This window comes from Rhincodon typus, chromosome 1, assembly GCF_021869965.1.
Source record: "Rhincodon typus isolate 14 chromosome 1, sRhiTyp1.1, whole genome shotgun sequence".
NCBI classification, from domain to species: domain Eukaryota; kingdom Metazoa; phylum Chordata; class Chondrichthyes; order Orectolobiformes; family Rhincodontidae; genus Rhincodon; species Rhincodon typus.
In genome coordinates, this window is record NC_063332.1 from 86026028 (window position 1) to 86053834 (window position 27807).

At 40.3% G+C, this 27807-nt stretch overlaps 1 protein-coding gene across 5 annotated transcripts in view; it reads left to right on the forward strand.

The window, feature by feature from the left end:
* Window positions 1–12134: 12134 nt before the first annotated feature.
* LOC109918263 (Krueppel-like factor 3) overlaps window positions 12135–27807 on the forward strand; it is a 74510-nt gene continuing 58837 nt past the window's right edge. For 2 of the 5 annotated variants that reach the window (XM_048597731.1, XM_020518163.2), the window contains exons 1-2: window positions 12135–12245; window positions 24204–24250. The gene's annotated coding sequence lies outside the window, so the exon portion shown is untranslated. Of the gene's footprint in view, window positions 12246–22651; window positions 22805–23898; window positions 24092–24203; window positions 24251–27807 lie in introns of those variants that run through there. The other 3 variants (XM_048597741.1, XM_048597719.1, XM_048597724.1) reach the window with 3 other exon arrangements.

Here is a 27807-nt window from a genome sequence, read left to right on the forward strand (position 1 = left end):
GAACTTGATTCTTTCCTCAAACCTAGCACTTGAGGTTAACTGGATCAAAGGTTATGGGGAGAAAGCAGAATTAGGCTATTTGAGTTCAATGACTAGTCATGATTGTGATGAATGGTGGAGCAGGCTCGAAGAGCCGAATGGCCTCTTCCTGCTCCTATCTTCTATATTTCTATGCTTCTAAAATGAGGAGTAGTGGGTGAGCTGCCTCCACTTCGTGAGGAAAGCTGTCACACAACTGTTTAACCTGTTGCAAAACCAACTGGAATACTGTTCCAGGATACAGATAGAATTGTTTATCTCTGTCAGGATAATGATGGCACTTAATCCCAATGCTGCAGGGAGATTCTAGACCACAACGAGTGTCATATGCAATCCAGTCAGTTTGCAATCCACCACTGCATCCAACATCTGACTTATCATATGATTCCTGGGTCATCACCACTGCAATGATCTCTGTGTCTCAAATATAGTGAGAGATTGGCTGTGAGGTTGTTGACTTGCTCGGCGAGCTGGCTTGTTTTCGTTCAGACATTTCATCACCATGCTAGGTGACATCATCAGTGGAGCCTCCGATGAAGCAATGTTGTTCTACTCTGCTTAGAACTTATACTGTCTGGGACCGTTATGGTGAATAGTGTCATTTCCGGATTTGTTCTGTATGGGTTTGTGTATGGCGTCCAATTCTACATGTTTGTTGATTGCATTATGGGTTGAGTACCATGCCTCTAGGAATTCCCATGCATGTCTATGTTTGGCTTGGGCTACTATGGTTACTTTGTCCCAGGTAAACTGATGGCCTTCATTGTCTGAGTGTACCGATATTAAGGAAAGTTCGTCGTGTTGTTTTGCTGCTAGCTGATCTTCATATATTCAGATGGCTACTTTCCTTCCTGTCTGTCCGATGTAATGTTTGTGGCAGTTGTTGCATGGTATTTTATAAACCACGTTGGTTCTGCATGTTGTGGGAATGGAGTCTTCAATCCTTGTGAGTGTTGGTCGTAAAGAGGCTGTGGACTTGTGTGCCACCATGGTTCCTAGTGGCGTTAGGAGTCTCGTTTTCAGTTCTGATATATTCTTGATGTAGGGCAGTGTGGCTACCCTAACGTCCACAAACAAAGCTGCGTTAGGACACTATTTAAACAGGCCACGACACACTGCAACACTCCAGAACTACGCAGGAAAGAGGAACAGCACCTGTACAAAATCCTCTCTTATGAATGGGTATCCCTGCAACTTCATCCACAGATGCCTACTAAACAGACAATAACAGGAGGATACAGTACACCCTAACACACTGGCCACATTGCCCTATATCAACAACATATCAGAACTGATGACAAGACGCCTACGACCACTAGGAATCAGAATAGCACACAAGCCAGTGCAGCTATTTAGACACTTCAATGCAGTATACTGAGGGAAGGCTGCATTGTTGGAGGAGCAGTCTTTTAGATAAAATGTCAAACCCAGACCTTATCTGCTGTATCAGGTAAATGCAAAAAATCCTATTCCTGTACACTATTTGAAAGAAGAATGGAGGATTAGGCCCAGAGTCCTAACAAAACTTTATCCTTCAAGCAACATCAATGAGAAAAATGATCATCTGGTCATTATAACATTGTTATTTGTGGGATCTTGCTGTGTAGCCTGCATTTCACAGAAGAATTGCAGAGTAGTAGGAAGCATTCAGCCCATATTTTTTATTCATTCATGGGATGTGGGTTCTTCTGGCTAGGCTAGCATTTACTGTCCTTCCTTAATTGCCTGCAGTGCAGTTAAGAGTCATCGCATTGCTGTGGCTTTTGAGAACAGGTAAGGATGGCAGTTTCCTTCTCTAAAGGGTATTAGTGAACCAGATGGGATTTCATCTACAATTGAGAATGGTTTCAGTAACATTATGTGCGTCTGTGGATTGCTAGTCTGGAAGTAATACCATCAGGCCATCGTCTCATCCTTTTGTCTGCATTGACTCTCCAAATAACATTCTGACTTAATGCCATTCTCCTGCCTTTTTCCCATACCCTCACATGTTGCTTAGATTTGAATGACCATCCAATGCCTTCTTGAATTCCACAATTAACTCTGCCTCCATTACATTTCCAAGCAGTGATTTCCAGACCCGAACTGCTTGTGTGAAATAGATTTTCTTCACTTTGCATTTGCTTCTTTTGCTAATCATTTTAAATCTGTCCCCTCTGGTTCTTGATCGTTTCATGAGCAAAAACAATTTCTCCCTATCTACTCTATCCAGCCCTCTCATGATTTTGAAAAAATATCAGATTTCCTCTTTGTTTTCTTCTCGCCATGTGGTATTGTCCCAAATTATGCAATACCTCATCCTAAATGAAACATTTCATCCCTGCAAACATTCTAGTAAATCTCTTCTGTACTCTCTTCCAATGCTTAAACATCTCTTCTATAATGTGGCACTTTTGATTTATTGTTGTCACATGTACCGAGATACAGTGAAAAGTATTGTTTCGCATTCTATCCAGACAAATCATACCTTACGTAAGTACATCAGGGTAATAGAAAAGAATGCAAAATACAGAGGAGGTGCAGAGAAAGATCAACTGTAATATATGAAAGGTTCGTTCATCAGTCTGATAACAGCAGGGAAGAAGCTGTTCTTGAATCTATTTGTATGAGTTTTCAAACTTTTGTACACGATGGAAGAGAGTATAACAGGGGTGGGAGAGATCTTTGATTATGTTGGCTACTTTCCAGAGGCAGTGGGAAGTGTAGAGGGAGTGAATGGAAAGTCCTGAAGACGGATTCTGAGCCAAAACATTGACGTTCCTGCTCCTTGGTGTTGTTTGACCCGCTGTGCTTTTCCACCTCCACATTTTTTGACAATCGAAAGAAGATAAGTTTTCATGATGGACTGGGCTGAGCTTACATGTCTCTGTAATTTCTTGCTGTTTTGGATAGAGCAGTTGCCATATCAAGCTGTGATGCATCTGAATAGGATGCTTTCTGTGGTCCGTTGGTAAGAGTCATTGTGGACATACCAAATTTCCTCAGCATAGCCTAGAACTGTACACACTGTTCCAGCTGTGATCTAATAAGTGTCTTAAACAAATTCAGCATAGGTTCCTTGTTCTTGTGCTGTACTCTCCTATTAATAAAGCTGAGGGTACCATCTGCTTTATTAACTGTTTTGTCTCCACCTTTCCTGCCATCTTCAATGATCTGAGCATAGTCAGGTCCTTCTGCTTCTGCACCCCCTTTAGAATCGTACCTGTTCTTGTTCATGTTCTTCTTACCAAAACGCATCAGCTCACATCCCTCTGCATTGAACCTCCTCAGCCACCTACACACCCACTACACCAACTTGTCAATGTCCTGTTACAGTTCTAAACTGTCATTCCTCTTGGAGCTGCAGCTCCTGCCCCTTCTCCACCCCTTTCTACTGTCAGTTTTCCCAAACCCTGGAAGGGTCTTGAAGGGTCATCGGACCCGAAACGCTAACTCTAATATTTTCTTCACAGATGCTGCCAGACCTGCTGAGCTTTTCCACCAACTTCGGCTTCCATGCCATGGAAAACGTTGAGTTGAAAATCTGTACCTGAGCTGGAAATGTTTACGCAAGATATCTGAAATGCAATAACAATATTTTGGTTCCAAGTTTACATGCCAGAAGCAATATTACTACCATGTTAGTAACTGGGGCATTCTGGCACTGTAAAAGCAATCCTGGCAGATGCAGGATTTTAAAAGCTGCCAACTATTTAGCATTGCAATTTATATCAGTTCTCATGAGGATGTGGCTGCTGATGTGTATCTCAGTCACCTTCAGGCAAAGTAGCGAAAGGCTGAAATAATGGAAATTGCCAGAGCTAACCGTATTTCAGCACATGGTTGCCAAAAGCATGAGATTACGAATAGGGTGTATCCAGACCAAGACTGGAAATTGAGTCAATAAACCCATGACTGAAATGTGGGCATTAAATTATTAATTGTATAATCTAAGCATCATAAAATGTTTTCACAAATATTAGCAGCATTTAGATTTTCTGTAAAAGATGCCAATTAAATAGCATAATTTTAGTATAATGTTAAAAGCATTATGCAATAAACATTTATGTACTTTAATTTCAATTAAACCATTTTTAAAATTTATAGCAACATCTGAATAATCCAATTTTATTGATTCAACAGTTGAATATTTAACAGGAATCAATTGAAACCAATTAGCCACGAACAGTTGTAACCTCAGCAGAATCAGAGAATTACAGAACGATGATGGTATAGTACAGAGCCTGACACTGACTCTTTGAAGAAACAAGCCAAATTAGTTACACTCTCCTGCTTTTTCCCCATAGATTTGCAAGTGTTTCATTTCTAAAAATATCCAACATTCTTTTGAAAGTTTCTATTGGGATCTGCATCCAGAAAGGGGATTCTAGATCACCGCATTTAGTAAATATTCATTTCCCCTTGGCTTTATTACCAACTATATTAAGTTTCTACCCTTTTAATTTCTGATCTACCTGCTAGTGAAAGAATTTTATCCCTGTCTACTAATTTAAATACCAGTACTGTACAAGACAGCTAGTTCCCGAAAGGGTTAACTGACATCATAAGACTGTGAGCCCAGAAAGTAATTGAGACCAAAACAGTTCGAGAAGGAGTCAGATATAAATATACTGCTTAGGTCTAAAGGGATCAAAGAATATGGAGAAAAAGCAGGAACAGGGTTAGATGGTCAGCCATGATGGTATTGAATGGCCTACTCCTGCTCCTATTTTCTATGCCTCTATGTTTCTATCCGCTACATCCTGTTTACATACTTGGGGGACAGACAACAAATCCATACTGAAGAGACTGAAGCAAGAAACAGCTTTTAATCTATGGAGGCTGCATACCTCCATTTCAAAAATCTTTTCAATTGTAATTTCAGGCAGGTTCAACAAACCTCAGGAACCCCCTGCATGTCAAAGAAGGCAAAAATGGCTGGATTCAATACATTTCCAGCACTGCCAGGATGAAAGGTTTTTTTTTCCCAATCCAACAGCACAGCCACTTTCACCTCCACAGTAGCCAACTCACCAGATCTGTCTCTACCTCACCCTCCCCTTGTGTGAATTCTCACCATTGCTATGCTCACTCCCTCTCTTAGTGATCTGTCATTAGCAGCTCCACAATCTTTATATCCAAGTGCGATCATCCCCCATTTCATCACACGCCTAAGCTCTTCTGCTACAGGCTTTGCCGGTACTCTGTCATCAGGCTGATGTAAAATCTCCTAAACATGAAACTTTCGACCAAATCAATGTGTGCTACTCCTTCTCTGAGCACTGTGTAGATTCCATCTAATTGGATTCTAAAATGACAATCTACTACTTTTTCATCCATAGACCCTAATTTCCATTTTAAAGTGGACCATTGCCTGACTTGGATGGGTGCTATGAGTACTAAGCAGGAGATCCCCAACTACTGAAATAGAATAAACTGCATTGCATGTGTAAATTGCATGGGAAGGCAATCCTTTGCAGATATTAACAGTCCACAAATTCAGACAGAGCAGTAGGAATTGTGAATAGCAGGCCAGACACTGGGAGTGAGATGGCAAATTGGGGAGGCTGACTTCGCCATTGAAAAGTCTAAATGGAACACTCATGTTCCTCCAGGAGCACAAGGAATGCTAAAGGAGCCACTGACCACAGGAATGCTGGTAGATGTTTTCTTGGACCAGCTGTTAGTAATTCAACAGTTTGGACCTCTTCCCCTTCCGTCAATGTCAAGTTATGGCACTAATGATGTCACCATGCTGCAATTTGGTGTGTTAACTAGGCCCCGGCCTACCTTTGTCAGAGCTTCATTCATGGCCTGAATTGTTTCTATCACTCATCCATGGATTGTGGGCTTCACTGGCAAAAAATGACCAACATTTGTTGTCCATTCCTAACTGTTCTTGAATGAATAGCTGTCCAGGCAATTTCATTAGGAAGTTAAGGGACAGCCACATTACAGTGGGTCTGCAGTCACATGTAGGTCAGGCCGATAAGGATGGCAGATTTCCTTTCCTAAAGGACAATCATGAACCAGATGAGTTTTTACAAGAATCAGTGAGAGTTGTCATTGTCAGCATTACTGAGCTATTGATATTTAAGATTTATGGTGTGGGACATGAACCCATAACTTCTGGCTCAGAGACAGGAACTACTGCACCCAAGATCTCTTTCCTATCATCGAGCCAAGCTCTATCTTATATGATTTATACCACTGTCCCTGGATTACCTTAACCCCCTTGAGAACAATCTATTCACACTCGTCCCTCCAGAGTTCCAAACCTTAAATTAAATTGCTTCAATTTGATGGTGTTCTAAGTGAAAAAGATCCAGGTCCCTAAATTTATTTTGATGACTAAGAGACTTTAATCAAGGTATGAATTGAATCAGCTCTCATTTGAAACTTTTCTGGGGCTTGTATATCATCCACAATGTGAGGAGGTCAAGATAAGGGTTGAACAAGATCTTATTCAATGAGAATATTGCATCTTCTCTTTTATATTTGATCAACCTGTCATCTATAAGTCCTACTTATAGATATAGGTATAGTGGGTTGGATGTACACCATCTGCCAAGAGATGGGCTATTGGAGTTAAGATGAGATGGAATACATTTTTGCCCATTTTTGCATAAGACACATTTTGTGGTATCAGTTTCAGGAGAAACAGCCAACCATTTCTGGAAATGTACATATTAGTGAGGCATTAAGGACATAATGACATCATACATACAATCAAAATCATAAATCACAAATCCTGCATCACTCCCATATCATTTCTGCTGATTAACTGTGCCAATATAAAACTAAAAGCCAATATTATTCAGTTCTTGAGAAGTAAAAGTTTTGATATTGTTTAATTTTATGCTTATTTTTGCAATATACATTGCAATCTGCTTTGTACAATTGGTTGGGATTGTTGTTCCCCCTTTGGCCCAGTTCAGTCAGAGGTCCAATGGGTGATAGGTAGGAAGTTGATTTGCCAGCTGGTAGAGTAAGGGGCGACATCACCAGCAATGACTTCTTTTTTCACTCCATTGTTATCACTTTGGAAGACCCAAAGAATCTGAAGGGTCCATTCTCTATCTTGTTTGTGTTTCCATCTGTCAAAGGATCAATTTCTACATGTACATGGCTGATAATCATCTACAGCTTCCCAGCATTCCACTGTCTCTTTACCATAAGTCTATTTTTTACCCCAATGTAATATCTTTGATGCAAGCAATTATAACTTTATCACCTTGATAGTGATTTCATCTCCCTCAGTGATTTTTGCATTTTTTTAACTCATTCACGGGATAAGGGCATCGCTGGCCAGGCCAGTATTTATTGCCCACCCCTAATTGCCCAGAGGGCAGTTGAGAGTCAAACACATTGTTGTGGTCTGGAGTCACTAGGTGAGCATGGCAAATTTCCTTCCCTAAAGGACATTAGTGAGCCAGATGGGTTTTTTTCTGACAATCGGCAATGGTTTCACAGTCATCATTAAATTCTTAATTCCAGATTTATTTTATTGAATTCAAATTCCACTATCTACCATGGCCAGGTTGTTACCAGGGTCTGAATTAACAGTCTAACGAGGGGGTGATGGCCTAGTGGTATTGTCGTGGACTGTTAATCCAGAAATCCAGGTAACATTTTTGGGACCTGGGTTTGAATCCCACCAGGGTAGATGGTGGAATTTGAATCCAAGAAATATCAGGAATTAAGAATCTAATGATGACCGTATCAATTGTCAGGAAAAACTCGTGTGGTTCATTAATAACTTTTAGGGAAGGAAACTGCCATCCTTACCTGGTCTGGCCTACACGTGACTCCAGACCCACAGCAATGCGATTGACTCTAAAGTGCCATCTGGGCAATTAGGGATGAGCAATAAATGCTGATCTAGCCAACAATGTCCTCATCTAGTGAAAGAAATAAAAAAAACACTAAGCCATCGCCTTCCTGATATCAGACTTAACTAGACTGCTTTGCAAGTTTGGCATATACAGTTTGGCTGAGGTTTTGGGAGAGGGGAGGAAATTGGAGTTCAGGAAGGGGAAGACAGATTGGAATAGCTATATCTCATGACTCCATGAAGCAAAGCACAAAGTTTTCTTTGAAAACGCTTCTTCTGCTTGTGAGTCTCTTCAACTAGTTTTCACTCAGCATGAAAGCGACAGTGGTTCTCATTCATGTTAGAATTAAAATAACAGACCACACCAGATCCTAATCCATATCCATAACAAGGACTCCTGTGACCTCACATTGAATTCCTTGCCAGCTATGCTCAGAAGAGCCAGTAAAGATAAAAGATAGTGAGAACCAAAAAGGACATGGTTGACCTAAATTGCTGAGCTGCCCACTTTCTACCAGGCGGATAGCTTTAAAATCAGCCCCTGGGTTTCTTTGCTGCTTTTGTTGTACACGTGTAACTTTAGAAAGCTCCAAATAGAAAGGTTTCAGCCCATCAATCACCTATCAGAAATCACCTGGCAGAGGCAAAGGATGGGCCCTGGGTGTGTTTCAAAAACACACCAAAAGTTGAAAACATCAAAAACATCAGAATCCCTTATGTTCTTTGAAGACATGAATGAATTTATTCATATTCTTTCTGTATTTTAACCCTTGCACCATTGTCTCCTTTTATGAAGTGGGCTGGTTGAAGCTTAAACTGTTTTGATAGATAGCGGTGTGGTCACCTTTCACATTCTCTTCATCTTTTAAAATATCTCTGGGCAGATTGCACATGGTTCACCTTTATCTAGCTTTCAATTTTTATCTTTTTGGCTTGATATCCTTCTAATCCACTGTAGACTTTGCCCTTCCTTGAATTGCATTGTTGGTTTTGGTCTGGCATTTGTCAACACTGATACCTCAACATCGTGTTCTCTCTCCTCACTGAACTGTGACTGTGTAGCTGCTACTCTCATTCAGTTTCTAACACCTCTGAAAGCCTCCTGATTGGCCACAATGAGTAAGCAAAGAGTGTAAGCAGTTTCAACTTTTGCCTGAAGGCTTCACCCAGCATCTATCTACAGAAACTGGGTGCTCTAATACGAGATTGGAATCACTATAATTTGAGTTGGGCCTCCCTCTCCCAGTCAAAGTTCCAGTCAGGATTATAAGGGAAATGCTTTTAGCAGCAAAATCCGAGAGATTGACCAACAGGCATTGGCCACTTTACGATGGATATTTTTAGCAGGAACACAAGAGTGCAGCGCTGTCTCGACTCTGTGACACTGTTTCCAATGAAAACAATCACCTGTTAAACTCCTTCCTGGAATGGTTACCGAGAACTTTTCTCCAACAAAACCCGAGAGATTGTGGAACATGGAGACCCGGTAAAAGATACGTGAATCCAGAGCATCATGGCCTCACTGCCTTGCTCCACTGGAGTAGACAATTTTATCAGCTATTTACAACCTGTTGAGCTCATCGTAGGAGCATGTTCATACTATGCAAGGAGTCCTGCTGCCACTAAGTTACACTGATGTGCGCAGGCAGTGAAAATGGTGCATGAAATCCAATACCTCACCTTGTGGTGCAGAATAAATGTTGCATGAATTCAGTTCTCTCACTATTCTTCTTCATCGTCTTCCTTTTCTCTCCTCAAAGACCTCTCATCATTGCACTTTCTGCCAGTGAGAGTAACTGTAAAGATCAGCACAATCGAGATATAAAATCAGGAAACAGCAGGCAGAAAACTGCAAACTCACACTTATCAGGTAACCATTCATTCATTTCAATGCAAATTTTGATTTGATGAATGGTTTTAAATTATTACGGCAGATTTTTGCATTTTTCTGTCAATGGATTTGCAGGTTGGATGGGGAGGGAATGGCTGCCCATAAAATTCCTCAGATGGTCGTCTCAGCAGCCTTCCCCACCTCAATCTCTCCACAATTTTACAGTGAAACTAGTGACAGCTGCTCCTGCTCTTGAACCACATGAGGCCATTAAGTAGCCTTTTTTTTGAAAATTTGTTCATGGATGTGGGCTTCAAAGGCGATGCCAGCATTTGTTGCCCAACCATAATTGCCATGCAGGAGGTAATGGTGAGCTGCCTTCTTGAACTGCAGCAGTCCATGTGATGTAGAGGCAACCACAGTGCTGTTGGGAAATGATTTCCAGGTTTTTGACTTAGCAGCACTGAAGGAATTGTCATATAGTTATAAGTCAGGGTGGTTTTTGGCTTGCAGGTGGTGGTATTTCCATTGGAATGGTCAACGTTGCAAGATTAGAAAGTGCTGTCAAAGGGAACTCAATAATTTCTCGCACTGCATCATGTAAATGTTTCACAGCGCTACCACTGTGCATCAGTGGTGGAGGGAGTGAACGTTGAAGGTGATGGATGTGGTACCAATCAAGCAGGCTGCTTCGTCCTGGACGGTGGCAAGCATCTTGAGTGTTGTTCGAGCTGCATGCATCCAGACAAGTGGGCAGCGTTCCTTCACACTCCTGACTTGTGCCTTGAAGATGCTGAATAAGCTTTGGGAAATCAGGAGGCGAAGTACTCACCACAGAATTCCCAGCCTCTGGCCTGCTTTTGTAGCCACAGTATTCATAGGCATGTCATGTTCAGTTTCTGGTCAATGGTAACCCCCAGTGTGTTGATAGAAAAGAATTCAGTGATAACACCATTAACCATTAAGGGGCAGTGGTTGGATTCTCTCTTGTAGGAGATGGTCATTGCTTGGCACATCTCCGAGGTGAATGTTAATTATCACTTATCAATCCAAGCCTGAGTGTTGTCCAGGTCATTTCTGCTTGTGAACACAGACAGCCTAAGGGTCAGGAGGGCTCTTGTGGTGTAGTATTAATATTCTTAACCCTGAACAAGGAGGCCTAGGTTCAAGTCCTGCCTTTTCCAGAGATGTGTCATAAAATCTCTGAACATGTTGATTGAAAAATAATGCTTCAGTATCTGAGGAGTCATGAATTGTGCTGAACATTTTGAAATCATCAGCAAACATCCCCAAACACCTTTTCGTGAAGGTCATAAGGTGAAGCAGCAGCAAATGCTGATATCATTGGCACTTAGAGTGGCGTGGGAAGGAAACGCTGCCATCCTAAAAACCTTGGCCAATATTGAACAAGTGAAGAAAGTTACCAAAGAGTTTCAATACATTCAGTTAACAACATATTCATCACACAAGAATCATTGGCTTATTTATATTAATGTATCATACTGCACAGTGAGTGCAGCACACATAAAATGGGAAATTGTCACATTTTTACTCATCACCAATGCAGCCAAATATTATGTACATGGGCATGTACACTGGTCCCCGAGCTTCTGCTTTAATAATGCATACTTTGGTTTAGAGAGCGTATTGCCTCGTCACCATAATCATAGAGCAGGTCATTTGGCCCATCAAGCCAGTGCTCGCTGCTTGAAAGACCTTCTTTCCATTTCCTTTCCCTTTCATTACAGGCCAGCAATTTTTAAAGCCTTCATGTATATAATACAACTCTCTTTTGAAAGTTATTGTGTCTGCTTCCACCGTCCTCTCAGAGAGAGCAGTCCAGTTCATAACAAACTTCCCGTGTAAAAACAATCCCTTGTTTGCTGGAGTCTCTACTTTCTGGACTGAGCCAATGTTCAGTCCTCAATGTTAATTCTTCCCCGTTTGCTTCGTTGGCAATCTTCTAGTCGGGCTTTACACAAAAATCTTGGCAGATCTCCATCAACAGCTCCAGTCTTTTAACACAGCATTTCAGCAAAACCTCAATAGCCTCTCACTGAACCTGCTGGCTTAATGCTGCTTTGAATTTTCTGGCTCAAACAGGCTTTATAATTACAAAAGGAAGGAGGGCTTCTGACCACTTTCATACTTTTCCACTTCCTTCAGACTCATTATTGCAAAAACGATCTCTAGTTTGACAGATGAATTTAAGATACTCTTTACAGCAGATCACAGAAGCTTTATTCGTTTTATTCTCAGTAAATTGACACAATGAGCTCAGTTAATCTGTCAGTATTCTTTTTCAGAATTATAAATAGTCATACCATGGCTGTAAAACTCTGAAGAGGTTCTGAGCAACGTTAGGACTATGGTCCAGAGGTTTTATAACTCCACCCTTCCCCCTTTGCACCCGCCCTAAATTTGGGTGGGTCATGTGATTGAAGAAGGGTATTGGCAGTGTACAGGGCTGTAGGATTCACATTACATTCTCAAAGAGAGAGAGAAAGAGTGTGTGAATTTAAAATCAAGGACTACAGTGGGGAATTTACTAAGTTGAGACAAGTAAGTTTTACTTTCAAATCATACTGTTCATGTGCTCAGTTATAAATTTATATATAATGGTGTGTACAGTTTGAAATATTTTGAGATCTTTGAGCTGCAGCTCAGTAATTGGGTGGAAGTGAATCAAGGGTCAGTTCTTCAGATATTCCTTATTCCTGCTTTACTCAGTAGTCAGTCATGGTGTTTCTCCCTACATTTCTGTCTCTGATTCTGATTGTCTTTCACACCAAGGTCCCCCTCTCAAACTTTCTTTTACTTACATTCATATTTAGTGAACTTTATTGGATGAACTAAATTTTTATCACTGTATTGTAAGGCTGCTATTGCATAATTTATGAAGCTAGTCTGTTTACTCGTCTGTTACTGTGCTGGTATCTAAGTCATTTCCTTTTACTCAGTAATAGTCTTGTCACCAGATATCCAGGAGGAGAAAGAAGCCAGTTGAACAGATTACCTGAACTGGCTGAAGGAAAAGTAATTCTAATTTTGGCTCTTGTAGTGAAAAGAAATGCACAAAACAACATACTGATTTATTTCAGCCGCATTAATGATATATTCAAACTCCACTCTTGTTAACAACCATTTTGATCGGTGACATTAGAAATAAGTGACATCCAGAAATAAATGCAGAGTTAGAAAATATCAAGTTTTCTTCTTGATCATTTGAACTGAAGAGGAATACTAATATCCCTAGATTATCTGTACATGTTTAGCCAAAAAAAAGGCTTTGTGGTTTGGGTGGTAAAAGGTGAGCAGGGTAGGGAATAGTAATGTGCAATGTGTTGACATGTGAAAAAGTACCTAGAGGTCTCTTCAACAGTGTAGTCATTGTGAATAAATATCTCGATCTATACTCAAATGAATAGCTTCTGGGACCACATGTATATAAAAGAGTGGCACTGATTACTAATGTCAAAACTCTTGTGGCTGACCTAAAAGTACTAATGAAATGGTTACAGCTTTTCTCAGAGCATATTCCTGATATTTGTTGCTTCCTGCTCTGTCAAATCCTTCTCACGTGGTCGGAGTTGAAAATAGTTCAGTTTTTGGTAAATTCTCATCTTGTAATACAAAGGTTTTGTTTGGGCCCAACTCGGACAAGTGATCAGTAATTTTAATTAAACCGATTATTCTGCCTCATTTCCAATAAAAGAAATTCAGGGTGATGCAGAACCAGTTCTGTTGTGACTAGTGTGCACGGTTTTGTGTCACACCTGCTCACTATTGTCACAAAGTTATGCAAACACAGTCCTTTGCTTTTTTTTTGTGTGTCTTATTTTCTTCTAAAATCAAATTTCTACTTCACTGAATTCATCAGTGAATTCCATGTTTTGAATACATGTAGATGTGTCAAAATGCTTTTAATACAAAGAATTCAAATAAAGTAAATGCAGTTTGGTAATGTTTGGATAATTATTTGAAGATTAAAATGTGCAGGGCCTGGGTGGGGAGAGGCAGGAGAGTAGAACTGAGTGAATTGCACTTTCATAAAGTCAGCATGTGTATACAACAGGCTGAATGGCACTTTCTGTGTCATAATCGTTCTATGACCCCATCATTTACTAAAAATACAGGATCTTCATGCAAATGTTTTTAAATCCATTCTGTTCGGGGATTAGTATTTTTTGCAAACAAGCGAAGAGAAATTGGCAAACACATTTTATGAAGATTTGTACCTTTTAACAAAGATATTTTTGCGTACCCTCAGATGTACAATTGAATTCAACAATAAGGTGTTGCAATGTCATTTTATTTTTCAATGGGTTAGTATTTGGCTAAAAGGGCACCTCTAGTTCTTGGAAGTTATTTAATCTAATTTTATTGTGGCTATTTCCCACTGCTTCAAAATCTTCATCAGAGGTCATTGCTTAGGAGATTTGAGATGCATCGATTTGGAATTAAAAGCTTGACTGAAATAAATAATTAGAATATGGATGTCTCATGTGTATCTACATACAAGACTTCAAACAGCTACAAGGAAAAGCTTTCTCCATTAGCTCAATGTGAAAGTAGTACAACATTTGAGCTGTAAGGTTCAATAAGAGCATAAAGTTACTACCTGGCTGATTTCGGCCAATAACAATCAGAATAAACCAATTGGCCTAGAAAAGGAAGGAAGAATTAGCTTGAGTTACTCAGCGCACTGCTGCCTGCAAAGTGTCTGGATCATGGAGGAGTAAGGTGTTGCTATCACCCCGATTGGATAGGGTGAGTTGGACAGCTCAGGCTGGGTTCTCACTTTGTAGCCACCTTGCTGTCACGAAGTTAATGGAACAGTAGTAGGCCATTCAGCCATTCAATCCTGGCTGATATGTATTTTAGTGCCATTACTTACCTCAGCTGAATATCCTGTTACACCCTTACCAGATGGAAAGCAAAGTGTATCTTGCAGGTGCAGCCTCATTACTAAACTGCCAGTGGGCAGCATTCTACAGGCCAGAACAATATCAGATGTCTTGGCGGTAGAGAGGGCAGAAACTAATGCGAAGGTGGCAACGGCTGTATTATTTTTGTGGGACCTGGCAGAAGGTATGCTTGCTCGACCTGTCATCATAAAGATCTTTTCTCACCTATTTTCCTTGGAACTCCCTCTCTTAACTATATCTTCCCAGTTGTCCCTTGAAACGCACAAGAGTCCTGTTTACAACATATCTGCATGTAATTTTTTTTCTTTATTCATTCATTTGCGATTCTATGAAGTCCACACTGATATTCAGCCATATACTCAGGGCACCAAGCAGAAGAGACAGAATATATAATGATGTAGGAGGAAACGTTAATAAGTTCACAACTTTTAATTCCATTTCAGCCTGCTTCTGGCAGGCGAGCCAAGTTGAAAACTAAGTCCTTTATTGCCCCAGGCTCTCACAATAAGAATGCTTTGTTGGACAATTTACAGAGGGACTACCAGTATATCCCAAACTGTAGCTCAAGAAGATTCAGTGCATTTGGCAGAGCAAAGAAATAGGAAGGAAATTTTGTGAAGAAGTAGATATAACTTAGTTATTAATTATCATCTTTTGAGGTGCACTAGAAACGGTTAATGTATTCCACCAACATCAATGGTAAGAGTGAATTAAATTGTAATTCCATATTTGTCACATGATTTAGCACTTGATTATCCAGTCTGATGAACTGATTAATGGGCACGATTAGAAATGAGGTTAAGGAAAGTCAAGAAATAGTTCCATTAAATAAAACTTCAAAATCTGTTACAAAAATGAAAATGAGGATCACCATTAGGAAACATTTCCTTCACTCCCACTATGATCAGCAACATTTACAGTGTAGAACCAAGTGCTGGTGTTCAGTGACAACTCTGATTTTTCAGCGGTGTATCAAACTGCTAAAAATGTAAAGGCTTGTCAAACTACCAAACCACATCTTAATAGCTCTATCCATGAAGTACATTAAAGAACTTGAAGAGGTAGGAGTTCTGAGGAAGGGTCACCAGACCCGAAACGTTAACTCTGACTTTTTCTTCACAGATGCTGCCAGACCTGCTGAGCTTTTCCAGCAACTTCTGTTTTTGTTCTTGAAGGGCTAGGATGTGTTTTTGGAACCTATAGTGTGTTACTCCATTATCAGATATTTATACCTGGGTGAGGTTGTAGGAAAGAGTATTAAAATCTCAATCCTACCTATGATAGTTTTCATCTTGTGGGTGATTCTGTTGTGCCCAATGACATGGTGTAATATGGTATTTGAAGAGCCAATAGGTTTTCACTAGTATCAATGTGTGGCTTATCTTTCCAAAGAAATTTCATTAATAATATTGAATAGCCACAAATAAGGAAAATACATTCACTATGCGGATTTATTTTAATGTAAAGTTGTAGTTATTCAAGAGAAAAATCTGGATGTGGTTTATCATGATGTTTCTGCAACTTTCTTTGTAACCGCTAACTGTGATTATAACCTTGGCTCATACTCTCTGATGACTAGTGGTCTTTAGCTTGAAGATAAAGTTGCCACAGTCCTATCGGACCATAGGGCTGCCATTTCATAAGAGAGAGAGGCAACTGCTGGTGGTTTAACCTGAGCGTCACCACACTTCAGGCAAGGGGAGCAGTTGAGAAGTAGACTCCTTCATGGTAACCTCAGCCGGTGCAGCAATTGAACTCGCACCTTTGGCATATCTCTAAATCACAAACCAGCAATCCAGCTAATGGAACTAACCAACTACCAAATAGTCTTTTAGCTTAAAAAGAAAGAGCAACTAGTCTCAAGGGGGTTTGACTGCTCCAGTACCAGAAGTGTGTGTGCATCTCAGCCAGCAGAAATAAAATAGTAATTAACAGATAGAAGAAGCTGACAGTATTACTATTAACACCATTGACTGGCTTCAGCTGCTGAGGTCCTAAACTCCAATTCCCATCCTACATTTTGCTTCTTCTCTCCCTTTTATCTGTTCCTTTAAGATGGTTCTAAGATGACCTGTTTGATGAAATTTTTGGTTACTTGTGCTAACATCTCCTGAGTGATTCGACATCAAAGTTTATTTGAACATGTTTCTGTGAAGTACTTGTGGCATTTTGTTGCATTAAATGGACTTTTATAAATAAATGCAAGTTGTTGCACGGTGAGCCCATTAACCTAATTATTTTCATGTGTAAAAGAAAAACTTTCTTTAGTAGGATTAAATATCCGGAATTTCCAAGGCGTGATAACTACACTCCGTCACCACTCTGCTCCATTGTTATGTTAAGAAAGAGTTCTGAGATTCTGATCAGGGCCCCTCAAAAATGCAGAACCATACCTTAAATCTGACAGGTCCCTCGCAGCGCAGGATAGTCAGGCAAAGGCAAACCATATCTCCTTGTTCACAGCTGTCAGTTGCCACCTTCACTGTTTTAAAAGTCCAGCATCGCAGCATTTTGACAACTCATGTGAAAGATTAAATTCATAAGGTGTCAGGTGGGTAGGGAGTTGTGTCAGTTCTGCCAATAGGGGAGGGAGTTGTGTTGGGGCTCATCATCTAGGAAGAAAGGGGGGTGGGTGTCAGGCTCCAGGCAGAGAGCCGGGTCTCAGGCGTGTTGCTTTTGGAGACAGAGGGTGTCAGATCCCACAGGTAGAGCTTTAATGTCAGGCGGGTTGTTTGTAGGGGAGTTCTAGTCCTGTGGAGAGGTGTCGGGTGGCAGGGGCAGACGGAACATTTTGGATTGGGGTCTGGGGAAGTTAGGTGGAGGAATGAGAGTTAAGTCAGGCATCAGTTTAATAGTTAGTGAGGAGTTAGACTATGTATTTAATAATTTAACATCTCCTGAGTAATTATTTATTGCATTGGAACCCTCAATTCTCCAATTTAAAATCAATGCTTTCAGAAGGTTTTAGAAGAGGGGGACTTGCTCAGAGAAATCTTTAATTTCCCAGGCAATTCGCTTAGAGCTACATTGGGGATTCAGCGGGTCTCGACAAGCAACTCCCATCTACTCTACAGAAACTATATCCGGCCACGGGAAAATCCGGATCATAGTTTATTTGTTAAACATTCTGGTCTTTACAAGTCATGGGCCCAACTCTTATGATTAGCAATGGAACCCTATTTCTGATGCTGGCCAAAGAAAATATGACCTACTTACCTTCAAGGTTTTGGAATGTCGAGGGGCAGTCACAGATTTGAGGGGGAATTGCAGTCAGTGGAGAGTCAGGTTGATCAAGAGTTGAACATAATTTTAACCTATTCAGCATTTCCTGGATAACTGGGAAAGTCAGTCAGATCACTCCCAATCTTCAAGTCTACCTCAGAGTCAGAGACATTCAGGCAGATTCTCAGAGTGCTGGGGAATTGCCCATCAGAAGTCTAAACTTCCTGCAAACTTACCATGGAGTCAGTACATCAGCATTTACAAGTGGCAATGTGTACCTTTGGCAATGTGTCCACTCACTGATGTTCTGCAGTTTGGAATATCTGGGTCAGAACATTGTACAGATGCAAGCGAGCTTTGTTGGGACTTTGGGATTTGCAGGGTCAATAATATTATGTGAAAATATATGAAATAGGAGCAGGAACAGACTATACCATTGAGCCTGTTTCACCATTTTAATATGATGATTGACCTTGGCTTCAACTTTCCTGGTGCTCTCCATATAAAGAGACCAAAAATCTACCTATCCCAGCCTTAAATGCATTCAATGATGGAGCCTCTACAACCCTCTAGCCTAAAGAATTACGAAGATTCACAATATTTTGAGTGAGGAAATTGCTCCTCAGCTAAACGATTGGCCCCCTTATCATGGAACTGTGACCGCTTTGTTCTAGATTCCCCAACCAGTGGGAACAACCTCTCAGTACAGCCCTGGCACATTCCTTCATTATCTTCAAGATTTCAATGAGATTGCCTTTCATTTTTCTAAACACCGCAGAATGTAGGCCCAACTAACTCAGTCTCACATCACAGGACAGGGCGCAATCCAGTGAATCTTTGTTGTACTGCCTCAATGCAAGTATGGTGTGGTGTGCTCACTCGGGGAGTCCAAGTTATTATTGCAACATGGACCCATATGTGCATGTTGTAGTCAGGAACTATTATAGACGCTCCAACATTCCTTCCATAACTTACAGCTGACCGGGAATCTTTGTTGCTTTTACTGCTTGCCATTGGAATTGGATGGAGGATTTGCAGGTTGATATATTCAACCTGTTTGGTCATGTTATGAATGCACTTTCCTCGATGGTCAAATCTTGGGGTGGGTTCAGAGGCAGGAATGCTACTCGCTGCACCACAAGATCTCTCTGTTTAATGCAAGTATGAAGGCCAGAATTGTAAATAGGATTCAAGGTGCGGCCTCACCAAAGCCCTGTACAATTGTAGCAAGGCTTATCTGTTCCTGTAGTCTAATCCCCTTATCATAAAGGCCAACATACCATTTACTTAATTACTTACTGTACCTGCATGCCAAACAAGTACACTTGAGTTTCTCTGAATATCGATGTTTATAAATTTCATGCCTCCAAAAAATGTTGCTTTACTATTCTTACATGAGAGCCAGGAGGGACTGGATTATTGCCAAATGTTGTATAGCGTAACTTGTCATCAGTAGAAAGTGCAATTAGCAAAAGAATAAATCAATGCATGCTGATGTCGTGCATGGTTGAAGTTTTAAGCAGAAGGCATCTTACATTGTGTCTCCATTCAATAAATTAATATTGCAGTTGGGCAAAAGACAAAACTAGAGAGTGCGCGATTTCAGAGTTCAGGGAAGGCCACAAGACCAGATGGGAGAAGCCCCACAGCAACCTAAGCCAGTGATTCCATGTAATGTACAATGCTGTGCATAGGCTGCAGTTATTTTCTCAGTTTATTACTCAATGTTTCCTTTCTATTGAGCTCCCACTTTAATCATCTGTTATTATCACAGACAGCAGAGAAAAACTTATCTTAGATTGCAGACACGACAGTTGTGTTCGAGCTATGAAGTGAGTCCATCCTTGTTTCCAGCTTCATGCTGGTGTTGGAGTGGGGGACTGATTTGATGCAATACTTCAGGACTGTTGCTATCAAAGGAGGAAAGAGATGGCAGTTTGAATGCTAGCAATGCCTTAATCCTTCAGCTCTGAATGTAATTTCTGATTGTACTTTTTTTGGTTTAGTGGTGTACTGGAACTGCTGGTTCCTGACCTGCAAGAGCTGCTGGAGAGATTTGAAGCCTCCCCAGAATAATTCACTCACACAGTTAAAACCGGGCCTATTCTGGATATCACCAGTAGTTGGCCTCAAGCAAAGTCAAATGGCTGTGTAAGATAGACGTTGTGGCACAGAAGTTAGTATTAAGAGTAAATTCTGTAACAATGTTAAAATCGTGCAATAATTAGCTGTTGGAAGACACAAAATGTTTGACGTTATTGTGCTTATGATATTTAAATAAGTGTTTTGAGAAAATGATGTTGAGGGTCCTATTTATACACTGTAGTTTCTTAAGAGAATGAATTACAGCATTAAGAGCCAGTCACGTTTACCTAACTCAATTAGCCACAATGCTGTGTGGCCAATACTCACAAAACAAGGCTACATTGTTGCCGCCTCGGTATAAATAAACAGTTCCTTTCAAAATGCATGACCATACCTAAAAAATAAAAATATCTTAAGTTAACAGTCTCAAAATCACTAACCTATTCTCTCAGTTCTCATACTATATTGCTGGAAATGTCTGAGAAGTACTTTAGAACACCAACATTTCAAGCATATCTCACAAAAGCTAACAAAATCCTTGTGTGTGCAAGAGATCACAGTGAAACTGCAGAAACAAAATAGTTTAAAGACTCAATGAAATCATTGTATTAAAATAAAGCATACCCAACAATCTATGTCAATGACTTGGATGAAGGGACCTGCTGGTTACCCTTCCTGATAGCACAAAGATAGGCACGGAAGTAAGAGGGAGATAGATGAGTAAATAGCAGGCAGAAATTTGACAAATATGGGAAAATGTGAACTTGTCCAGTTCAGCTGAAAGAGAATAGAGAATCACTATGGTGTTTAAATGGACAGAGAATGCAGAATTCATGATACAGAGGGATCTTGGTGTTCTGGTGCATGGACTGCAAAAGTTAATATGCAGGTACAAGTGCAAGTTTAATATGCAGGAAGGAAAATTAATCATGAACATATATTACAAAGAGAATGTAATATAAAAGTAGGAAAGTTTTGCAACAGCTATACAATTTAATATTGAGACCAAATCTGAATTATGCATGGTTTTGGTCTCCTCATTTGAAAACCACGTGCGATTGTGTTAGAAATAGTGCAGAGAAGATTCACTCCACATTCTTGTGAGAAGGGCTTATTTTATGAAGAAGAATTGAACTGTTTGGGCCTGTACCCATTGGAACTTAGAATGAGATGTGATCTTGATTTTTTTTTTAAATCATTCATGGGATGTGGGTGTTGCCGGCCAAGCTGTCGTTCATCATTGTCAATGCTTATTGCCTTTTGAAGGTTTGGTGAGATGCCTTCTTGAACTGCTGCAGTCCATGTGCTGTAGGTAGACCATTCAGGAACGGGATTCCAGGATTTTGACCCATCAACAGTGAAGGAACGGTGATCTATTTCCAAGTCAGGTTAGGGGTGAGTGGCTAGGTGGGAAACTTGTAGTTGGTGGTGTTCCATGTATCTGCTGCCCTTGTCCTTCTAGATGGAAGCAGTTCTGGGTTTTGAAGGTGCTCTCTCAAGAGACTTGGAGAATTTCTGCAGTGCAACATGTAGATGGTATACATTGCTGCTACTTAGCGTTGTGTGGGGTGAGTGACTGTTTGTGGGTATGATGCCAATCAAACAGGCTGCCTGTCCAGGACAAGCTTCTTAAGTGTTCTTGGAGCTGCATCCATCCAGGCAAGTGGGGAGTATTCCATCCCACTCCTGATTTTTGCCTTGTAGATGGTGGACAGGCCTTGGGGAGTCAGGAGGTGAGTTACTACAGGATTCCTAGCCTCTGGCCTGTTCTTGTAGCCACTGTATTCACATGGTGAGTCCAGTTGAGTTTCTGGTCAATGACAAACGCAAGATGCTGATAGTGGGGGAATTCAGTGATGGTAATGCCATTGAGCATCAAGGAACAATGTCTAGATTATCTCATTGGAGAGAATTGCCACTGCTTGGCACTTGTGTGGCATGAATGTTCCTTGCACCTTGTCAGCCCAAACTGAAACATAAGATCCTGAAGGGACTTGATACGTGGGATACTGGGAGCATATCCTCACTTGTTGGGGACACTAAAACCAAGGGATACAGTTTAAGAATAAGAGGCCTCGCTTTTAAGATGGAGATTAAGAGAATCTTTCCTCTGAGGCCATTAGTATTCACTTCCCCGGATAGCAGTGGAAGCTCGGTCTTTTGAATGTATTCAAGGCTGAGTTAGATATCTTTTTCATAGATAAAGGAATCGTGAGTCTGGGGAATAGACTGGAAAATGGTGTTGAGACCACAAGATTAGCCACGATCTTAATGAATGTCAGAGCTGTTTTGAAGGGCTTGAATGGATTACTCCTGCTCCTACATACCTGAAACACAATTCCTTACCTTAATAGGAAAAGCCTAATTGATCAGTGATAAGTTTAAATTGAGTACATCTTCGCTAGAAATGTAATGCCTGTCACTCCCCTCAGTTTATAATCCCTTGAAGGATCTTATCCTTTGAAAGGTACCAGAGTACAAAGTTGATAGAATAGTTTTCAATGCAAACTGGTTCCCTCTACAGGTCAAATCAATGAAACGTAGAAGTAGTCAGCAACAAACTCAGGAATTATTTCTTGATTCAGGTCAATCCAAAACAAACTCAGAGTAGTCATTTTAGGAATATGTATTATATTTTATATAAGATTGAACAGATTAATATTCAAAATGACCTGTCACTTTAAAGAGAGAAACACCAAGCTCATACAGGTTCCATGTGTTTTGTGTTTGCAGAATACTTGTGCCAAATATTTTACTTACTGGTGTTAACAGCCGTAAGGGCGTGACCAGGCTGCCTGGCAGCAGGCTGAGGGAAGCGGCTAGACGCTCATATATACTGTAGTTGTTTCTGGTGGGGGAAGTGCCTATAATTCCCTGGCAGTCTAGGTAAGGTCTTTGTTCTGTTTATGCTACTGGCTTGTTAAGGGGTAATGTTAGATTCAGGTTGTCCAAATTCATATATTAACCCTAAAATTATGCAAAACCATCTGGAATTTTCACAGCTCAACTCAATAATTTGACAAGAAAGGTTACTTTGGACCTGATGTGGGTTTCCTTAGTTAAATCTGCAATAGACAAGGAAATCAATCCACCATAATAATTGTTAATCTGTCCTAACAAAGAACCTAATGTGAGGGATCCATGTAAAAGTTCAAGTTAATAATAATAACATAATTGTCTTTGTGCTTTGCTTTAAGAATTTGATTTGCTTGTCAGCAACAGGGAAGGAGTAATGTTATAAAACTTTGCAAACACTAGGAAATGTTTTAAATTTTATGTAAGTATAACCTTAGTGCAATATTTAAGATTTTTGGAGAAATGAGGAACTGAATACGAAGAACCTCCTAGGCATTGTAAATAATGTTACTAAACACAAAGTTTGTTTTCTACATTCCCAAATTTACATCAGCACTCTGTACACACACCAGAGGCAATATTGAACCTTTTGGAAAAAAAAGGTTTCATTCAATTCCCGTGAATAATAGACAGGGTTTAACTGAACTGTAACAAGGAAAGCAGGATTTGCTTTCGTAATAAGATCTGCATTCCCATAAGGTGTCACTTGTTCATTAGGGCAAACAGTAGCAAACTCAAAAAAAAAGTTAAATCTGGATTGGGCATTTAAAAGGATTGTTCTAACTAAAGAACACACACTCATCGATGTCAGTCAGCATACAAATGGCAAACAGCCAATGATCATTTCCTCAAATCCCCCCCCCCCCCGACCCAAGTTGGCCCAGCTGCCCATGTAAATAAGGCTGTTTAAAATGTGTAAATGCCTCTCCCTGGTTTCACTCCACCTCAGCCAGCCAGAGCGGTTTCCTGCTCTTTGTTTCAAGGCTGAGGTTTGCGTCATGCATTCCAAGTGCCATTTCAATGTTCTTTCCTGTTTAGGTTGTTTTCTACTAGAGGAGCTGCAGCCCTGTCCCCCCCCCCCCCCCCCACCCCCAGTCCTTCCTTCCCTTGGAATCGTTATCTCTTGACGCGTTCTGTACTGATGGTCAATTCTGCCCGCTGTTACTTCCAGTCAGGAAAGATGAAGCTTCTTAGCAGATAACAATCTGATTTAAACTGGACGAAGTATTGCTGCGCAGTTACTTTCTTTTTGACAGGAAAGTTAAATTACCTGATATTCTGGGAGCTGAGACAAATTAAGGAAGTGTCCACTTGCAAGTTAGTTTGTCATGTATGAAGTATTTGGGAAGTGACATTCATAACTTTATTTCTAAAAAAAATTTCTGCAATATTATAATTGAAATTATAAAATGTCCCTTTTTTCCCCCAGGAAGGAACCGTTGCCTGTGAAAGGGACAATATTATTTAAGAGACGAGGTAAGTGCTTTGATTTAATTACCTTGATCCTCCCAGGATATACTGCATTTTATTATGCGGGAGCAGTTGTATTACATCTACTGTAAACACGCAACAAAGTTACCTTTCATGAGGACTGTTTAATTTAGCTTTATCACCGCTTATACATTTGTTTTTTTGGGTAGCTTTGCAACCAGTTCTCAAAGTGCACATCCTGTGTAGCCTGAAGCAGAGTGAAGGCACTGGTTTTATTTGAGCAAAACAGTATTTTAGAAAAAGTGTCTTATCACTGGCTGGGCTTAATGAATCTGCCACGTTCACCTGAGGTTTACCTCTGGGTCTATGAGACCACACCACTGGAGTTCATGGCACCAACACCACTCTAATCTAGGTGGAGCTTTAGTTTATGTATGGTCTGCGGAGTGCCTTCAGGAGACAAGAGATCACAGAGTATGTAGGGAAGCTTTGATCAGTGTTAAAAAATTAACTGACTGAAATGTTTAACTGATTGAATACTAATTCCATTTAATTGCCATTTGCCACTTATAAGTACACAAGCTCCATCCTAAATTTATACCTATCCATCCGTTCAACTTGGGCAGCTCAGAACAGTAAAGAAAATAGAAAGCAAACAAGAATCCATATATTTCCATTCCCACCAGAGACACGTGACAGGACAGATGGTGTGTCCATACTGTCAACCAAAAGAGAGAACTCTGTTTAAACTTCTTTAGTACTGATATCAACTGTGTACAATTTTGGCCTCTACAAGAAAAGATATACCTGCATATGGGCAAAGTTTAGTGAATATTTAGTGAAAACAGAAGTTACCACTTGAACACACCACCCTGTTCCCTGTCCAACATCTGTCTCTGGCTTGCTGTAGTGTTCCAGTGAAGCTCAACGCAAGCTGGATAAACAACACCTCATTTTCCACTTGGAACTCTGCAGCCCTCCGGATTCAATATCGAGTTCAATAATTTTAGGGCCTAAACTCTCCCATGTCCTAGCTCCCTACCCCACATAACCTGCCATTACACACTACCTATTGTTAGTCACTAACAGTCCCCATGAACAACTATTCACCTTTAAGCCAGAATTATCAACTCCTTTGTCTATCCAACCGCTCTTCTCTTTCTTCGGTCTGTATCCTTTATCCTATCATTTACTCCCAACCCATCCCCCTCCCTTTTTTTTTGCATATAAACTGATGTTTTCCCAGTTACCATCAGTTCTGAGGGAGGGTCACTGGACCCAAAATGTTAACTCTGATTTTTTTCTTCATGGATGCTGCCAGACCTGCTGAGCTTTTCCAGCAACTTCTGTTTTAGTTCCTGATTTACAGCATCCGCAGTACTTTCGGTTTTTATTCTCTCTAACTTAGTTCCTGGGATGAGGGAGTTGTCCTTTGTTGAGAAGCTGAGCCTATATGCCCTGGAGTTTAAAAGAATGAGAGGTGATTTCATTAAAACATTCAAGTTCATGAATTAGCTCGTTAAAGATTGTAAATATTTAGAATTTGCCCCCAGAGATTCATGGGTCCTTCTTTGGTGAACACAATGAAAATTGGGAGTGACAGATTTTTGGTGTCTCAGGGAATCAATGGAAATGGGGGCAGGCTGGAAAGTAAACGTGAAGCCCAAGATTAACCATAATCATTTTGATTGGCAGATGTAGGTTCAGCAGGCCTCCCAGTCTGCTGCTGCTTTTATTTCTTATGATGCAGTGATATTCAGATAGACTCCTTTGTGAACTCGACACCTTACTCCAAATATATTCCAAAGACTGTTAAGTCCAACTGATTGAGTTGAAGAACCAGATCAGGAACTGACACTTGAATTATTCTGTCATAGTTGCTTACCTGAAACTAGAAGTTATTTCCTAACAATACGAAAGTAAACAAGTAATCGTTTGATATTACAAGACTTTAAAGTTGGTGGGGGAGAAAAAGGACACATTTTGTCAATCATTTTTGTCCTGCACTCATCAGGACAATTCACAAGAATACTAAATTCAAGGGGACAACCGACATTTAAACTGCATGAGGAGAATGCTCATGAGATGACAAATGGATTCTGAATTGTAGAGGCATTGCCATGGGGAATGATGATTGGCAGTTAACTGCCAGAGTTTATTCAAATTTTAAGGTAAAATTGACCCTGACTGGTCAGGGATTGCCCTGAGAAATGAACTAGCAAATAACTGTCATCTATTTTGTTTAGTTGAAATAGGTGAAGTGCGTGTACGTGTTCTTTCTGTCTGCAAATAATATATTAATATATATTAATATATATAGCTTCCAGTACATGTAAATGCCATACTGTAAGTGTATCAGTCTCTGTCAGGATTACAGTGTGGTGCACTTTCATGTACTGGAAGCTACATATATTAATAATTTACAAAATACACAGAATACCTCTTATCATCCAGAGTCCACTTTCCAATCCATCCGTATACTCTTCTCATACAATATTAATGTCTTGAATTGGTAATTTTTGTGAATAATGCTGATGAGTGCAGGACCAAAAGCTCCAACCCGATGTTTCTGTTTTCAGCAATAGAAAAATTGTAGCATAAAAGGCCCCTCAATTCAACATAGCATTCTGCTTGCCTTGTTTTCTGATCTACACGGCTGTACTTAATTCAAGTCATGGCAGTTATATGCCTTCAGTCTCGCAAATAAGCTGACCAGGAGTGGCCCAATGGCCTCCTCTTTCTCATAATTCTTATGATATGACAATGAAATGATGATGTCACCTTGAAATCTAGGCTGTTTGATTTTTCTGATCCAGTTGGAAATGTCAGTGCATTGGAAATAAATGCGATTGCTGCTTTAAGGCACGTGTTTCTGGCATTAAAGGAATAAAATGCTGAACATATGGAATGTGCAACCAGGACAGTATTTGCATCTAAAAACTGGGAAAAGAGATTTCAAGTTCAAAATCTTTGCCAGAATCTAACCCTGGATCATGGTGCATCAGTTGATGGTGCCAAAACCATGATTACACTGTATTCAGTTGACTGCTCTTTTCTGCTGAGACACACTAAACCTGCATTGCGAGTCATTTCAATTTTTCACCCCAGAACTGCACATTTTATTCATCTTATAAGTCAATGCATGGGATCAAGCAGATGATATGAGTCATGTTACCAAGAAAGTGCACAAGAACCTAAGAATGATCCAGATGGAGCAAACTGTACATGCCAAATGATGCATGGAAATGGGTCCTCTGGTAAAAAGAATGAAGTACGAAGCTGGTTTCAAACTGAAAGTTGTAACACTCGATAGCTTATCCAAGTAACTGTGTGGCAATGAGGGAATTCAGTGTTGGTGAAAAACTGCTGCGAGAAAGAAAAATGATGCAATTCTCCCTGATGACACTGCCCAAAATCAAATGTTACCACGAGACAGAGATGAGCCACTGGCTTGATGTCGAGAAGCATGTATCAGACTGGGTCCTTGAACCGTCATAAATGAGCTAAATCAAACAGAATCCTGCAAAGGTTTCAGAGCAGCAATTACTTTGTGCAAGACAACAAGGTGCAGGGCTGGATGAACACAGCAGGCCAAGCAGCAT